The sequence below is a fragment of the Carettochelys insculpta genome, chromosome 19, assembly GCF_033958435.1.
Source record: "Carettochelys insculpta isolate YL-2023 chromosome 19, ASM3395843v1, whole genome shotgun sequence".
NCBI lineage: Eukaryota > Metazoa > Chordata > Testudines > Carettochelyidae > Carettochelys > Carettochelys insculpta.
The window spans coordinates 20,022,985-20,039,893 of NC_134155.1; the positions used below are offsets into that span (position 1 = coordinate 20,022,985).

Below are 16,909 nucleotides of genomic sequence, written 5' to 3' on the forward strand. Positions count from 1 at the left end.
ACTGGTGGCTGTAAACAAACTTTGTGGGATCATGGGAAACTTAGCCATTCACAGTGCTTTTTTTCTAGAAAAAAGGTGCCGTAATGCAAGTCTAATGATTCCTCATAGGGGTTAGGGTGTTCAGTTTTAATGCCCTGGTCCCCACACTGTTGTGGGCCTCCAGCACCAGTGCTGCTGTGGGACCGACAGGGGCTCCTGCCCTGGGCCCTGCAGAGCTGTAGGGTGGCAGAGGCTCCTGCTCTGGTCCCCAAGCTGCTGCAGTGTGGCGGAGGCTCCTGCCTGGTTCCCCTGCTGCTGTGGGACTGGCAGTGAAAATTTTTCTGGTTTTCTAATGGAAAAAGGTCCCAGAACTCCGTTTCGGTTTGTTCCGCCGGAAGAAAAAGCCTGGCCACACCGCTGGTAGGTGGTCATCTGGCTAACTAACATCATGCCGGATTGCAGAGTTTGCCGGACAAGAGAGTTCCTGATTAGAAATGTTCAACCTGTCCTTGCTTAGATGTCCATCTAGATACATGGGCAAAAAAGTAGCAAATTTGCGTAAAGACTTGTTGCAAAGCAACATATTTTAATAATTACCAGCTGGTGAGACTCACCCTTGCTTTAGCAAAATAACAAAAAAGAATGAGTGCAAAACAAGTTTGAACTAAATGATTTAAATCAAGGGTTCTTGCTTGCTAATTGAAACCATGATTAAATTTGATGATTTAAATCACTTTGTTCCTCATCAAGGATCTCAACATTATTTGGCAAGGGCAGATGTGTGGTTTGATTTAAAGTAATGTTATAAATGTATCCGGTGGCGATTGCATGTTATAAATTTTCTGCATGGCATAAGCTCAGGATCATGTCAAGTTCTTTCAACTGTACTGTGGGCTGAGAAGAAAAAAATCTTGATGTTACATTAAGGCACCAATTGTAGCTCTTTGCTGAGCACTTAATATAGCAGATGGGCTTCCCAGAGAAAAATGTATATAAAAAAGGCAATAAAAATGCAGGTGTTTAGTGGGTTTTAATAGTACTTCTATAGCACAACGGATGGTTTAAAAAGCACTCAGGGACCTAGATTAATCTATGCAAACATTAGTATCCTTCTAAAGTGCTCCCAGGTAAGTCACTGTGGATGAGTCTTAATTCAGTGTTATTTATTTGTTCAGCATTATTGTGGGGGGGGGAGGGGTAGCACAGTGTTCTGAGCATTGGCACACTAAACCCAAGGTTATGAGCTCTAACTCTTGAGGAGGCCATTTAGGGATTGGACTAAATAGACATGAGGGATGGTGCTTGGCCCAGGCAGGGGGCTGGACTAGGTGACCTCCCAAGGTCTATTCCAGTTCTAGGAGATGCATACCTTTAATTATTTCTTTCTTTCTTCCATTTTCAAATGCATACCTTCTCCTTGCTTCTGTCTTGTGGCCACTTTCTGTATGTATAGTCCAGCTGTGGGCCAGGTTTGTACCATGCCTGAAGGGCACAAATTGCATCAGCTCTTTGAAACATATAACGTTTCTGAGGCACTCTCTGTGGTATCATTCTGTTATTACGAGTGCTAACATCTGCAGCAGTCCTTAACCAAAGCCTCTGATAATGAACAATCCTGTGTTTGTACTGAAACATGTATTACACTCCTGTACTGAATACAGTGAGCTGTGGATGTGTGTCAAAGACCATATATTGCTAGGCATACTGGAGATTCTCTCTTGGCTAAGTTGGGTAGACTGAATGCTAGCTTCTCTGCTACCTTAAAGTTCAAATTGGCCAGCAGCATGGAGATATTCGTGCAGACCTAGCTGGCCAGTGGTTTAGTATGCAGGGCTTTGTCTACAACTAAAACTTGGGAATAAAACGATCTGTAATAATTGGCACATCATGGGCATGCACAGGGCTGTAGAAATTCAGAAGTCAACGTTCCTACCCTCAGTAGTCTGACATCTGAAGGAGAGAAAAGGTGGAAAAAAAACATAGTTTTCTGATAGGCTGGGCTGCAGAATGGATGAATACCATTGAATAGAATTCAAGAAGTGTCGTTCTTGCATAAATAAATAAGGAAGATTCAAGCCAGAAGATTGTGTCAAGCCTAGATTTATGGGCAGTAGTATAGTTAATGCCTTACAGCCTCAACCAAGATCAGGGTCACGTTGTGCTAGGTGCTGTACAAACAAAAAGTATGCCCCAAAAATTTTAGGTTGGAATTGTCCAAAGACCTAAACACAAAGGTCCATGTACATCGTGTGAGAGTAGGATGCCATCCTCTTTGAGGCATGCTTTGAAAAGCCCCACCTAAACAACGGAGACAGAAAGGATGGGAGAAAAATTACATGGTCAAGTGAGAGAAAGAAGACAAGGTTATCAGGTGTATTTTTTTCTAAATTTAATCTGTATTTTAGGCCTCTGTACATGCTAAGCACCTCTGATGGGGTAGATCACAGAAATCCCCTAGTGGTAGTCCCTCTCAGACCCACCTTCTTGCCCTGTGGCCAAGGCACAGCCTTGGGGTTATGGCCCCCTTACTGACCTGGGCTCTGTTTCTGTGTTGGTCTGCAGGGAGGCGGTAACCCCAACTCTGTTCTTTGGCTGGGGGCAGCCAGCGCCGCTGGCTCACTAGGACAGGGAGGTGGGCAGCCGCAGAGGGCAGGCATCCGTGGTTTGAGCAGCACACCAGGGGACAATCCCAAAAGGGATTTCTGTGATCCAGCCCATCCCAGCACCAACCTGTTCCATTGGTTTCCCAGCAGCCTGAACTGAGTTGAACTGAGCACTTTATGAAATGAGCTGTGGCTTCTATCCAGCCGATCTGGCTCCTGATATATTACTGCTCACATTCCTCAAAGCATTTGAAGGCTTTGGCGTCCACCCCTGGCCGCATTCGGGAACTAGAAAAATGAGCAAACCAGAGAATATGGAGAAGTGGTGGGAAGCTAAAACCTAGAAGTACCAGAGCCTCATTGGTTGCTTTTGAGCAAAGGTTCTGATTGGTGGGCATCTAGGGAGCAATTCAGCCCTGCTGCAAAAGAAAGACCTATTGCGCCCGCCCAGTGAGGCCTTGGGGAGGTCTGGCCTGCAGTGAATAGCCCCAGGGCTGGCTTTGTTGAAGTGGGGAGGGGTGAGTGTCACCACCTGTTAGAATCACAGAATTCTAGGGCTGGAAGGGACCTAAATCTTCCCTTCCACCACTAGATGTCACACAACTGATTTTCATTCTCTTGGCTTTTTTTGTTTTTAAGGTGGGTTCTGTTCTGATATTACTTTGTCAGCCTCTGCAATTGTTCAGAGAAAACCTCACTGGAGGACAATACTAAGGTAAGTCTGATCAGCCAATACTGATGGGTAGATATGTTTAAATTTTTGAGTGGGCTGCCTAAAAATAAAATTGGTCATTTTACACCACATGCGTAATTCAAATGCTCTCTAAGTTATGATACAGAGCAGCAAAATGTGTTTTGAAATGGGGGGACTGGAAAAAAGGCCCATTTCAGTTTCAGGAATCATTTTTCTATCGTTGCCAGACTAGTTCACTCTTTTCCTTAAATACGGTTATGTCTGCACTACAGAGTTAATAGTTTATTCTGGAGGTGTTATTGCAAAATAAGCTATTCTGGAATAACACATGTACCTTACAGGGGAAGTCACAAAATAAGCAAAACTTATCCCGAATAGTGTGTCCACACACAATAGCACCTATTTCAAATTACAGCCTCTGGACGCACCAGGGGCTCTAATCCAAAACATTCTGTCTACACAGCAGCATTATTTTGGAACTAACTGTTCTGGACCAGCTTAGTTCGAAATAGCCCACATTCCCTGGCTACACAGCCCTTATTCCGAAATATCGATTTTGGACTAGCACTATTCCTTGTGGAATGAGGTTTACCAAATTCAAAATAAGGCATCCACTATTTCAACGTTATTTTGAAATCGTGGTTTTGCTATGTAGACCTTAGTAAAGTCATTTGGGAGTAGCATTCCTTATCTTGAATAACTTTGCAGTGTCGACATACCCTAGGAGGGCTAAAAGCAATAGCTACTGAAGAGCTCACACACCAGCAGGTATCTGACTCCTTAGGTCCCCTTGACAGCATCAACTTTACACCTCAAAGAGAATGGATTGCTTTATCAGCCCTTCTGGCGGGAGGCTTTGCAGGAAGGTCAGGATGTGCCCAACCAGGCTACTGCATTTCCCTGTTTTTGACATGTCCCCTTGTACACAGCGTTAGTGTACGTTAACAAAACAACCTCTGGGAAGCTTCACTGTGCTGCTGTGCCTATGGAGAGAGGGTTTACACACAACATCAGTGTAATGTTTGTGCAATGGTGAGTTCTATAAAGCAATACACAGGTGTGACTGCATTTGTACTTATGCAAATCTGTGTTCTTCCCAAGTACCGGCAGATACCATACTTTACACAGGCCCATTAACAGAAGAGACTAACTGTTAAGGACTGTTGCAGTTAGGGCTGGCCTTAGGCTCAGCCTGGGACAAACCCCAACCCAAAGTCCCTCAAGGGTGAGGAGCAGGGCAATCCCCCCACTGTAGGCTTTACACCCAGCCCTTCCCTCAAGTTCCACCGAACTCCACCAAGGCCAGCCTCTGCTCTGCCCTTTCTGCCACTGCTTTGCCTCTATTGCACCCTGAAGTCCGCTCTCCTGAGCAATGTGAGCTAGGGGACTAGCATGGGGCAGCTGGCTGGGAGGTGGACAGCAAGGCACAGTGGAGCAGACTGCCTGGTCCTTCCAGCTCTTGCTGGAATAGTAAATGCAGTGGAGAGTACAACCCATGCTGCTGCTCCACACCAATGTAACTGCCCATAGGTAGGCTTGAACCTAGGACCTCTGAACTTTGGTACAGCTGCCTCTATAGCTTGAGCTAAAGGCCAGGTACCTTTCAGCTTAGGCTGTAGAGGACACATTTTTTCTCTGTGAAGTGGGCTCGGTACCATGGCATGGGACAGTGAACCACAGTGTGTGGGTTACACCAGGACCCTGAGGTAGTCCCCTGGCCTGCCCTGGACCCCCTGGCTCCTGTCCATAGGACAGTGGAGAGGTCTGGTGCAACTGCCCCAAGCTCTGCATTGAATTATTATTTCCTGGGAAAATATGTTTGCAGTGTTACAGCTGATTTTAGAAGGGGGTTGCGTAGTCCATACGTGTGCAGAAAGAGAGAGAGACACACACACACACCCTTGGCAGGGATCAGAGACATTTCTGCAGAACCAATTGAGATACCCATGCAAAGCCTGAAAGAAGAAGGGTGGCACTTTCTGCGGGTGTCCCAGCTGCATCATTTTTATCTTCTGTGCAGTGTGTGAATGTTGTGTGACTCCTGGTAGAAGGAAGTTGAGTACATCAGAAAAAGCGATGCAGCAAGGGGAAGATGCCATTGTGCTATGTCGAGGTATTTCCACTGAAATGCAACCCTAATCCTCTTTCCCACTGGATGGGGTGACCATCTGTCCCGTTTTGGGTGAGATGGTCCCATATGTGGGACACCAAAAAGGTGTCCCTATTGATTTTCAAAAAGGGACTAATGCTCCCCTATTTTCCGCCAGCAACTGCTGGCTGGAGAGCAGGGAGCGCACAGGTTAGCCTACTTTCCCCTTCCCCAGGGCTCGGGGAAGCGGAGGGAGTATGGGCTGCTGCACCATCCCTGCTGCTTCCCTGGGGCTCAGGGAAGGCAGGGGGGTGGGGGAAGGGAGGAAGCGCCGTGACTGCCATGTACCTGCTGCTTCCTCGGGGCTCAGGGAAGTGGTGCAGCTGCCCCATCCCTGCCACTTCCTTGGGGCCCCTGGGAGCTGCTGCGGCCTGAGGCTTAGGGATGGCGGGCAGCTGCCTCCTCCTTTTCGGCTCCCCGGGGTTGGAGGAGCTCCCCCTCCTCCCGTATCTCCCTGTCCCGAATTTGGGACAGGGAGATACGGTCGCCCTGCCACTGGAGTAAACACATACCTGACTTGGCCTGTATTGAAAACACCTGAGAAACTCCTTGGCAGTGTCACAGATGTGCTCGCTTCTTTCCTTGGCTGCAGAGGACAAAGCTACTCAGCCTTACTGATCTTCCCAGAGTGACTGGAGAGTGGGGTGCACCCAGAAGTGATTGGATTGAGGCAGAGCTGGCCCAACGGGGCCTGGCTGGTGGGGACTGAGGCCCAAGGCAGCATGCTGACAGCAGGACCTGGCCAGTGGGCAGTGCATGTTGTAATCAATTGGAGCAGGGCCCAGGGCAACCTTGTGTAGGAACAGGCCTGCTGACAGCAAGGGGAAAATGGGGCACTTGCCCCCCAAGCCTCTTTGAAACACTGCGGCAGTGTAGCTCCGCCTGCACGTGGGCTGCGGCGGGGGGGAAGCAGTGCTGTGGTCTGGGCAGTTCTACAGGCTGGCTACCTTTGGCCCTGCCCCTTCCACTCTTGGCCCCTCCCCTTCTGGGTGCACGGGGTTGGTGGCACCGCTGTATAGGAAGGGTTGCTTCAGCCCCTTTCCCAAGGCAGTGGCATCAGCATGCCCTGCTACAAGTAAATGAAAATACTGTAACCAGCAAAAAGCTAGACGGATAAAGCACTAGGACCCATCTCAGTGATATGCTGTACAGCAGAAAAAAAACTTACCTGCTAACATATAATACTACTTGGCATTATTTTGTCTGCTCTGCCAGGGCTCAGATGACTAGCTGGGCAGAGCACTTGTGTGCACAGCTAAATTTTATTTTGTTTGGTTTGGTGAACTGAAGTTGGATTGGACAGATGGAGTTTACTCCTGCTTCAGCCCAAGCTGTATTTCACCAGTGCAAGTCACGACGTTGCCTGTCTATACTATGGCTAATTGCCATTCATTTCCCTTGATCTCTGGCCAGTGATGGCTCCAAATAGGGATAATTTTTCTGTCTTGACAAATCCAATTTATGTATGTTTATGTAAATTTATGCAACTTGATTTGCTCTTTTCGGTGGAGGGAAAATGTTGAACCAAAACCATTCGTTACTAACTCCCTTACTTTTAATAGTTTTTGTGGCAGAGAGCAGAAATAAACTGCTTTTGTAGCTGTAAAAGATTCTTTTAAATATAAGTTCCAAAGAAAGTTAACAGAAACATCATTTTATGGTAAATTACATTAATTATTGATCCCAGAGAAACACATTCAGTGTTGGACCACTATATCAAAATGTTAAGGTATAGCAAACGAGACGGCTGATTGGCAACAAAGAAAAAAAAAACTAGTATAATTTTGTCCCACGAGATGCGTATTGGAAAATGAAGCCAATACAACTGAGCTCTTAAATGTTGACTGAATTGTAATATTAATCAAGAAGTATTAATTAGATTAAGCCCCCTTTTTAAAGACAGATTTAGTTGGTTTGTTTATTGCCCTTTTGATCAAGGTTTTAATCATGTGTGGTGCTCTAATTTAGTAATAAGCTTGTATTAATTTAGGTTGATCTGGCATATACAGAAAGCAACTGGAAAAGCAAAACAATTCTTCATAAAAGATGTGGGCATATCCAAAAAAAAAAAAAGCATTATTTATTCTAGTTAGCAAACGATTAAAAACCAAAACCAAAATACAGCCTATAGAAGGCCTCTGTAATCGTCAAAGAAACCAATCTTGATTTCTTCATTCATCCCTTCAATCAACTCACCCACTGACATTGGGGGAAGTTTTGGATCAACAGTATGTTTAAATCTCAGCCATGAGCCTTTGAAACAAAAGTGACCTGAAAACAATGGAAGATAATTAGTTGTCAGAGAGAACCAAGATGCCCAGCACTTTAAAGAAGTGGAATCCAAATGCTTGTGTAGAACCTCTTGGTTCTGTTCTCAAGCAGCCTTTGAGAACTTGTTTATGGGCATGCCACCCTAAATCAACATCCCAAGCCACATGTGGGGGCAAAATTTGCATGGATCTGGGCACATGGAATCTTGAGCTCTTGTTTCTTTAAGAGATTTCCCTAAGCACACTTGCTTTCCTACAGTTGCTGTGTGGCCAGCACCCTTAGAAATAAGTTAATTCGAAGTAAATTATGCACTTGGTGTTGTGTAAATTGTTTGTTATTTTGAGGTACAGCTACAGCATCTTAACAGCACCTATTTTGAAATAAGCACTCTGTATGCAGTCTATGTAATTCAAAATAGCTAAGTGCTATTTCTAAATAAATTTTGTATGCTACAGACCTATTTTGAAATATCTATTTCAGAATAGCTCTTCCAGGGTAGCTTATATCGAAATGTGGCTGCTGTGTAGACATAGCGTGAGTGTGCTCATTTACTAGATGTTCTTTTGGATCTTGCCTTGTCTATTTATTGATGCTGTAGTCAAGTGCTTATTTCAAGTTTTATATTTTTTTCAATGTCATTGATTATATTAATCGCAAATTAAAAGAAACCTTGCTGTTTTTAATTTCTTTAGCTTGCAGGAGGGAGTTTTTTTAATAGCTGTCAATCGTACAGTAATTTCTAATATTGACTTGCAGTCGTGGGGTATGCTCCTGTTGGGGTTGTGATACTACCCCTTTTACAGTCTGCATGACTGTCCTTAGCCTGAGCGCAGTACAACCCAATGGCTGGAGCCTGGATGGGAATCAAGGCTGTGCAACTTCATGGGCAAAGTCAATATGTTTGCCTATGGCTTGCTAGCTATAGACTCATTACAGTTGCCCTTGGGCTCAGGGCAGTGTAGCCCAGTGAGTGGGCTAACAGCCAGTGTAGGGGTACTCAGATCCACCCTTCTTCACCAGCTCCTGGCCAAGGGCTGTGTTAAGTGTGGTCACTACCCCACCCCCATGGGGATCGTACCACAACACGGTGACTTTCCTTGGGCAGGAGAGTCTACTCACAACGCCTCCCTGGCCATTTCCTATAGTCTCTCTCAAAGCCGCAGTCCATATGTTGTCAGGGTCTTTGAGCCCCCTTGGTGTAGACAGCTCCCTGGGCGTCTGGATCTGGTTGGCTGGCTCTAAGCAACGTCTCTGGTTCTGTCTTTGGGCTCTCAGGCTCCCAGAGTTCAGTGGTGAAGCAGCTCCAGCCTCCACCAAGCATCTGCCCTTCTTGGTGGTCAGCCGAGAATGATCCGGGCTGCTGCTTTTTACTTTGAGGCAGCAGCTGGCGCATGCCCAGCACAGTATTACAGCAGGACTTCCAGCACCTGCGGTATTAGGATAACCCTCACTTGTCTACTCTGAGATATGCACATCCCATTGCCCTAGCCTATATGACTCGTATGACAAGGGGAATAGCACTTATTTCAAAATAGCTGTATCCCACATCTTGGCTGTGGCTATACTGCTTCCCCCCTTTTTTTTTTTTTTTTTTTTTTTTGTGAAAAGGGTGTGTTTGAAATTGGGGTACCCTTTTAAAGGAACCCCAGCTACACAGCTGTTTTTATTTAAAAATCAGCCCTTTCGACAGCCCAGGTGGCTGCCATTATGCAAGCTAGATGCTGAATATTCATATCAGCACCTCATTTGCCTTTTCAAGTGGCTGTAATTTACATGCCCCTTCCAAAAGGGAGGGGGTAGTGTAGCCACAGCCCTTTACCGCACCTCTCAAAATAGTTATTGTGAAACAGGAGCTAGTCCTCTTGCAATGAGGGTTACGGCTTTTGAAATAACACACCTGCTAGTTTGAACTTATTTCAAAATAGCATGTGCGTCATCTACATGACAGCAAAGTTATTTTGAAATAAATTGGCTGTGTGGTCATAGTTTCACAGTATGTCTTTTTAGGTGCTTTTGATCAAAGTCTGGCATGGTGTAGTGGTGCTAACCAAAGCCTATCCAAGGACTGGCACAAGATGGGTTAAATTTTTGGAACTTCTTAATTCTTGAAACGTTTCCAGATTCGCTCTCCAAAATTGTTGTGCTTTTGGTTTTTGTGGTTTGTTGCAACACTGTGAATTTTCTCTTTTAGAGATTATGAATCTTACCTGGACATGGTAGACACTATGATTAGAACAGCGTTTCTCAACGTTTTTTTTTTTTGGTAGAAAGTACCATTTTAAAGAACAAATTAAAAGTACCAGAAACGTCTCTCCTTCTCCTTAGGGTACACATACCACTGGTTAAGTAACATGGGCCTAAGGTAATCTGAGGTCTGGAAACAAGTGTCATTCAACCTTTCCAGATTACTGTACTTGTTGCAGAAGTGAGATTTGTTTTGTATACCACAAAGGTACACCTAATTTAAAAGCTACTTACTTACAAAAACATGCAAAAATATCACCAAAGACGACCACTGAAATGCTGCTGACTTTCTCCCTTCTTATTATCAACTAAATGAATTGGAATAGAAATATTGTACAGTAAAATTCCTTTAATCTGGCATGTCTGGGACCAGACTTGTGATGGATTTCCAAATTTTCCAGTCTATTGGACATCACCATAACGATGCCCTATGCCATTCTGATTTCACTAAGGTACTTGTGGTACACTATTTTGATACTGTATTATTTACTACACTACATCACATTTATTACCTTATAAATACCACTGTACTGTACTCACCCCTGCAAGTCCCCAGCTTCTTCTCTACCCTGCGCTCCTCCTGCTTCTTCACCTCCATGCTTCTCCAGCTTCACCACACCACGCTTCGCGCCTTCTTCACCCAGCACTTTGCAGCTTCATCACCCCATGCTCCGCCGGCTTCTTCACCTCCCCATGTCTCCAGAGTCGTCACCCATGCGCCACCTCCACCCCATGCACCCCGGTTCAAACCCCACGCCCTAGTTCAATCACACACACGCCATTACTGCTCACCACACCCGCATGCCCCCCCAGGTTCTTCTGTACCCTGCGATCCTGCAGTTTCTCCACCCCTGCGCCTCTCAGCTTCATCACTCCCGCATGCCCCAACCCCTACATGCCCTGGCTCAACTCCATCCCTGCCCTGCCCCCTCCCGCAGCCCTAGCCCACCCCAGGCTTAGCGCCCGCTGCCCCCCACTTCCATGGCCCCCAATACACACCCCAAGTGTATGTCTGGGGACTTCTGTATACTGGACCATCAAATTTTGCTGGATTATCTTCATAAATTGACTATTTTTGCAAGATTCCGGACCATCAGAGTCCAGATTAAAGGAATTGTACTGAATTTACACTTCAGAGTAAGGCATATGAAGGAGTAGAAACAAGTTATTGTCTGAATTAACTTTTAGATTGTACTGACTTTACTAGTGTTTTTTGTGTAGGCTGTTGTAAAACTAGGCAAATACTTAGATGAGGTGGTATATCTCTTGGAAGACCTTGGTGTACCCCCAAGAGTACCCATACCTCTGGTTGAGAAACAGCAGATTAGAAGATTGCAGTGGGCAAAATCTTTCTCTCATTTAAATCCCCTGGAGGTAGAAGGCAGCCATATTTGATTAATGCCAAAAGGAAAGATAATAAATAATCTAACAAGTGTTTTAATTAAGTGGGTAGAACGTCACAGACTGACAATTGACTAGTAGAAGCTCTTCTTTAGGCCAGTCACTCAGTAACCAGTCCATTTCTCTAGCATTTAAATGTTACTGTAGTGCTTAGTTACCAATGTGATGGATGCCTTCTGTTTATCCCCTTGCATTTACAGCTTTTCACCTTTTGACGTAGGCTTGTCCTGCTCTTTTCTGAGCCTGTGAGACTACCAAATATCTCTTAAGCTTTTGAGGTGTTATAACCAATGAATCACTTTAATTTTCAATGCCCTTTTTCTACAATATTACTTCATGCACAGCGTGGAGACCAACGGAGCTGTGGAACTTAACGATGGTTCTTAAACACATTGAAGAAATCCTGACCAACACTGTGAGTTGCAATTATAAACTTAAATGCAGCAAATTATAATTGCTATTGACAAAGCATCATGTGTATGCAGGTGTTACATCCGACATGTCTAATGAACACATTCTGCACCAGGCATGCAAAGGCGTCCGTCAACGTTACAAAAAATGATTTATGTTGCTTGCCAGCTGCAATATACATTGGCCAAACTGGACAGTCTCTACGTAAAAGAATAAATGGACATAAATCAGACATCAGGAATGGTAACATACAAAAACTTGTAGGAGAGCCCTTCAACCTTTCTGGATATTCAGTAACAGGTTTAAAAGTAGCAGTCATACAACAAAAATATTTCAAAAATTCAATGGAGGAAAAAAATCTCTGAGCTGCAATTCATTTGCAAATTTGACTCCATCAACCAAGGATTGAACAGAGACTGGGAGTGGTTCGCCCATTACAAAAGCAGTTTCTCTGCTCTTGATGTTCATACCTCCACAATGGGCCACATCCCCCCTGATTGAACTGACTTGTTTTCTCCTCTCTTGATGTTCACTACTCCACATTAACTACCGATAATGGGCCATTTCCACCCTGACTGAATAGACCTTGTCAGATCTGGCCCGCCCCTTTATTGCGACCCCCCCCCCCTTTAAATCCTCCTCTGAAACACCCCCCCCCCACCCCCCACCCCCCACTCATGCGTCTGATGAAGCGGGTCTTTGCTGACGAAAGCTTATGCTCCAAAATATCTGTTAGTCTGTAAGGTGCCACAGCACTTCTGGTTGTTCCTTAACTTTGATGTTCTACTAAGCTAAAAGAGACTTTGGGAATGGGGACTGAGCATAACACTGAACAAAACACTATGGGTGTTCTTTCAAAACGTTATAACTGAACATTAGCTTAATGCAGCTCTGAAATTTTACAATATTGACCAATGCTGCTTTTAGCCATCGCGGTTTAAATGAAAGAAGCGGAGAAACAGGTTCCTTCCCTGCTCAGATCTTTTTTTTTTAACTTAAAGTTTTTATTTTTGATTTTGGTTTGGTTTTGTTTGCTAAACATAGTACTGTACTGTATTCGGTGATTTGGCATGCAGGCGGCTCGCTTTTTTCCAGTTTGTAACGCCAGGGTTCGCCTAAATCCAATTTTATGTGCCCATGGAATCCTTTTAAAGTCGAAAGAATTTTGTGGAACCCCTAATAACATTCTTATATATAGAGCTGAAAAAGTAGCCCACACGTAATTACGGCTACTGAGCAACAGAACAGGGGCATAAGAGCAACATTTGGTTTAATTGCACATATTTAAAAACAAAAAAAAAATCATGTTTAATGGGTACAAAAATAAAGCTCAAAAACTAATAGGCATTATATTAGCAGTTTTCAATGCCAAGAGTGGAGTTTAGTCTTTTCTTGGCAAATTTTTTTTATATTTGTTTTAATACTGGAAAGTTAGATTTGCATATCTGGTGCAGCATTCAGTCGATTTCTGAATTTTGTTTTTGTTTCTGTGTGATTCAAGAATCCAGGTTCACACAAAGATGTGCTAGCAAAGGGTAACAGCTGACAAATTGCACATTTTGATAAAGCTGAATATTCTTGACATAAGCCACCCCCAAAATGCTCCACACTCCCTGAAAATGAGTATGGGGCTTTAAGGTGACATCATCTGCCCCATTCTCTGGCTAAGCTGGTATTACACAGGGACACTTATCGTGGCAAACACAAATGAAAATTGCTTTTAATAAAATCATAAATGTGTAAATAGTAATTTCTATTTTTTAAAAATCATAAAATGTTATTGTAATGGAATTTGCTCATGGAACCCTTTTTTTTCCACATCACAGACTCCCCCTGGGGAAACACGGTTCTAAACTAATAATCTGCCCCGCTTTACAAATCTGAACGCTTGCAAAGGAAGATATGGTGTGCTTTTGTAGCCAACAGGCACTCCAAAGCTGGGGTCTACACGTGCCCCTTCCTTTCAAAAGGGACGTGTTAATGAGCAGGTTTGAAAGATGCTAATAAGGCACTGCAAGGAATGTGCAGCACCTCATTAGCATAACGGTGGCCGCAGCGATTCAAAAGTGAGGCTTTTCAAATCGCATGCGGCCTGTGGCAACGGAACCTTCCGAAAGGAACCCCGCCCCTCCCCCGGTGTTTTCAAAGGCCCTTCTTCCTAACACCAGACAGGAAGAAGGGCTTTTGAAAACTGTAGGGCGGGGGGGGGGGGGTGGCATTTCGGAAGGTCCCATCTCCTCAGGCTGCGCTCAATTCGAAAAGCCGCACTTTCGAATCGCCGCATCCGCCATCATGCTAATGAGATGCTGCATAGTCTTTGCAATGCCTCATTAGCATCTTTCGAACCTGGTCATTAACATGCCCCTTTCGAAAGGAAGGGGACTTGTAGACACAGGGCAAAGGTTTACTGCGTTCTTCAGCAGTAAGACCTTGCAGTCCTCTCTGCCTTTATTCACTTGGGGTGATGCCATGGTGGGGACAGACTATGCCGAGTTTTTTTTCACTTACAAAATAAGAATGTAATGCTTTATGGTGTGTGGCTTAGATTTTAACTGGTGCTTCCACAGACAGCCACTGACATGCAGCTCCAGTCTATCCATTAATCTCAAAAAAACCATCTACATCTTTTAGTCTATAAGGTGCCACAGGACATCTTGCTCTCAAAGATACAGGCTAACACAGCTACCTCTCTGATAGTTGCCAAAAAAGTCATGGCATTCAGTCATCTAAACTCTTCACACAGACCATTGAGTTTAGAGCAAGTGGGTGGGTGCAGTCTATAAACGTTGCGTGGATTTGGAATAGACAAAAAAATCCTTCTCCCTGCCCCCATGCAGACCCCAAAGTAACTAGCTTGACAGCCACAGAACAGATCAAACTTGGATGTCGAGGTTACGTCTACACTACCAGATAAATTTGATTTTATTAAATTGGAGTTTATAACTCTGCGTTTTATAAATTTGGAGTCGCCTCACCTCCCACAAAGCCGAGTTAGTGCTGCCACACTAGAATGGCCAAACATTGACCGTTGCAGCAGTGCATTGTGGGAACCTATCTCACATTTCCCTCAGCCCTGCATTCTGTGCCCTCCGGCCCCTTGCTGCATCCCCAGTTTTGGCAGCACTTACCCTGCTGCCTGGCTCCTGGGTCCCCACAGCTTGGGGGACCTGGGAAACTGACCAGTGTTGCTGTGCCTGGCTCATGGGCACAAGGAGCCAGGTGCTGTGCTGGTCAGTTCCCCAGCTCCCAAGAGTGGCAGGGAGCCAAGAGCAGCAGTGCCACTCAGCCTCTGGAGGCTAATGAATGCAATTCAAAGACATGGCACTTCCACACTAGCCTTCATTTGAACAGTTAAATTAGAACATGACGTCACCCAGTTCTGCCACTATTATGCCATCAATATTAGTGCTCCCTAAACTGAGCTAAAGGTGTTTAAAGTGAAGACAGTCACGTGGTACAAGCGAGCTAACTACCATAAATTCCAATTTATCGTGTAGTGTGGACATAGCCAGCGAGGCTTGTTAAACTGCCTCTGTGGCAATGAGGGTTGCTGAAGCCCTCGTACCAGGACCTTACAAAGCGGGAGCTACACCACACGTATGCCTCAATAAAATTGGTTCAGTTCCCAAAATACCAGCATTTTCCTGTGCTCATTCATGCATCATATGCACTCATCCTTGGATGGCCAGCCTAAGGGGTGTGGGCAGCCTGGCGCTCCGGTGGTGCACATGCTGCCTCGAGTGATGTTTGCTGGTTCGTCTCCCCCCAGTGTCCCTGGTGCTGGGGCCTGTGCTCTGTGACTAGTCACTTACACAAATTCTGAATTAGCTCATCCTTGCTAACGCAGCATCAGACTGCACCATGTTCCTCCAGCTAATGCAACACTGACCTGGACCTTTTTCCGCCAGCCATGTAGGCACCTTGCACAATTGGCTCCACCCTCTAGCGTTGGCAGCATTTGCTGCTATCAAGTGTCCATTTTCATTGCTTGTTCAACCACATCAGCCAGTTGCAGGTTGCCCTTTCTATGGGTCAGTAGTTTGCCATTCTCGTCTCCACTCGCATTCTCATTCCCTTAGCGCAATGATACGCTTTTGTTCTAACGGAGCCAATGCAGGTCCCTGACACGTCTATAATTGCATGTAAATCATGCTTCTGTATCGCACATCTGTACTTACATTGACACTCAGACTAGTTCATGCATCATAAGGTAGCTGCTAGCTCGCTGTTATTGTTGACTGGGGTACACTTAAGCTAGGGCCTGCCACATATATTAGGGCCAAACCTTAATGGAATCGTATATGGCTATTATCCATGATGTATTAAAAGAATCAGGCTGAGATGATAGACTAGTATTATACACCTATCATCATGTTCTTCTGTAGTGACGTCCCACTTCAGATGCCTAAACATTTGAATTAGTTCTCACAACAAAGCTATGAGGCTTGTAAGAACTGGTCTAGTTTTCAAAGTGCTAAACTTACACTGAGCAGTTAATAGCTGGTTATTTTAGGATTTTTATACTGCTACCCAGCAAATTGCTATAGTATGTCCTCATGGATTGCATACAATCTCTGGCACAGCTTCCACAAACTGTGCTGAGGGTGGGGAGTTCTCAGTTTTTAATTTAATTTACATTTATTATTAACCGTGCTGTTTCATGTTTCGGTTTATTTCGCATTTTTGCGGTATGGTGTTGCCAAGGACAATGATTACATATAGACTGTCGTTGGGTGAGACTCTCCCAAATGTAGCCTATCTCCTGGTGCTTTTTATTATGTCTGCCCCGTTAATGCAAAGCAGTGTTTCCCAACCTGGGGTGGGGGGGGTGAGGTGCCAGGGGTGGGGGGAGGTCAGCGAAAAAAATTAATAAAAATAAATAAAACTAGCATAGACACTGAACTTTAAATAAATTGCAAAAGTACAGGCAATTATAATATTTAAATTAAATAGTTTCCAATAATTAATAGCTGGCCAAAAAGCAATGTTGTGCATTCCATTTTCATTTACTGACATATATGTAGTGGCTAGAACTAGCCTTGAGGAGGTCTAGGAATGAGTTGAGGGGTGGTAGGTTGGGGGCAGCACTCGTTGGGCCCAACTGGTGTATTGAATTTGTAAATGTCAGGGTCACGGACATCAACTTATAGCCGTTAA

The 16,909-nt window shown here is 44.7% G+C and overlaps 1 protein-coding gene across 3 annotated transcripts in view; it reads left to right on the top strand.

Moving 5' to 3' along the window:
• Positions 1-16,909, top strand: part of GALNT17 (polypeptide N-acetylgalactosaminyltransferase 17) — a 500,944-nt gene that overhangs the window by 386,810 nt on the left and 97,225 nt on the right. For 2 of the 3 annotated variants that reach the window (XR_012648117.1, XR_012648115.1), the window contains exon 10: positions 3,222-3,297. The gene's annotated coding sequence lies outside the window, so the exon portion shown is untranslated. Of the gene's footprint in view, positions 1-3,221; positions 3,298-11,685; positions 11,757-16,909 lie in introns of all 3 variants that reach the window. The other variant, XR_012648116.1, reaches the window with a different exon arrangement.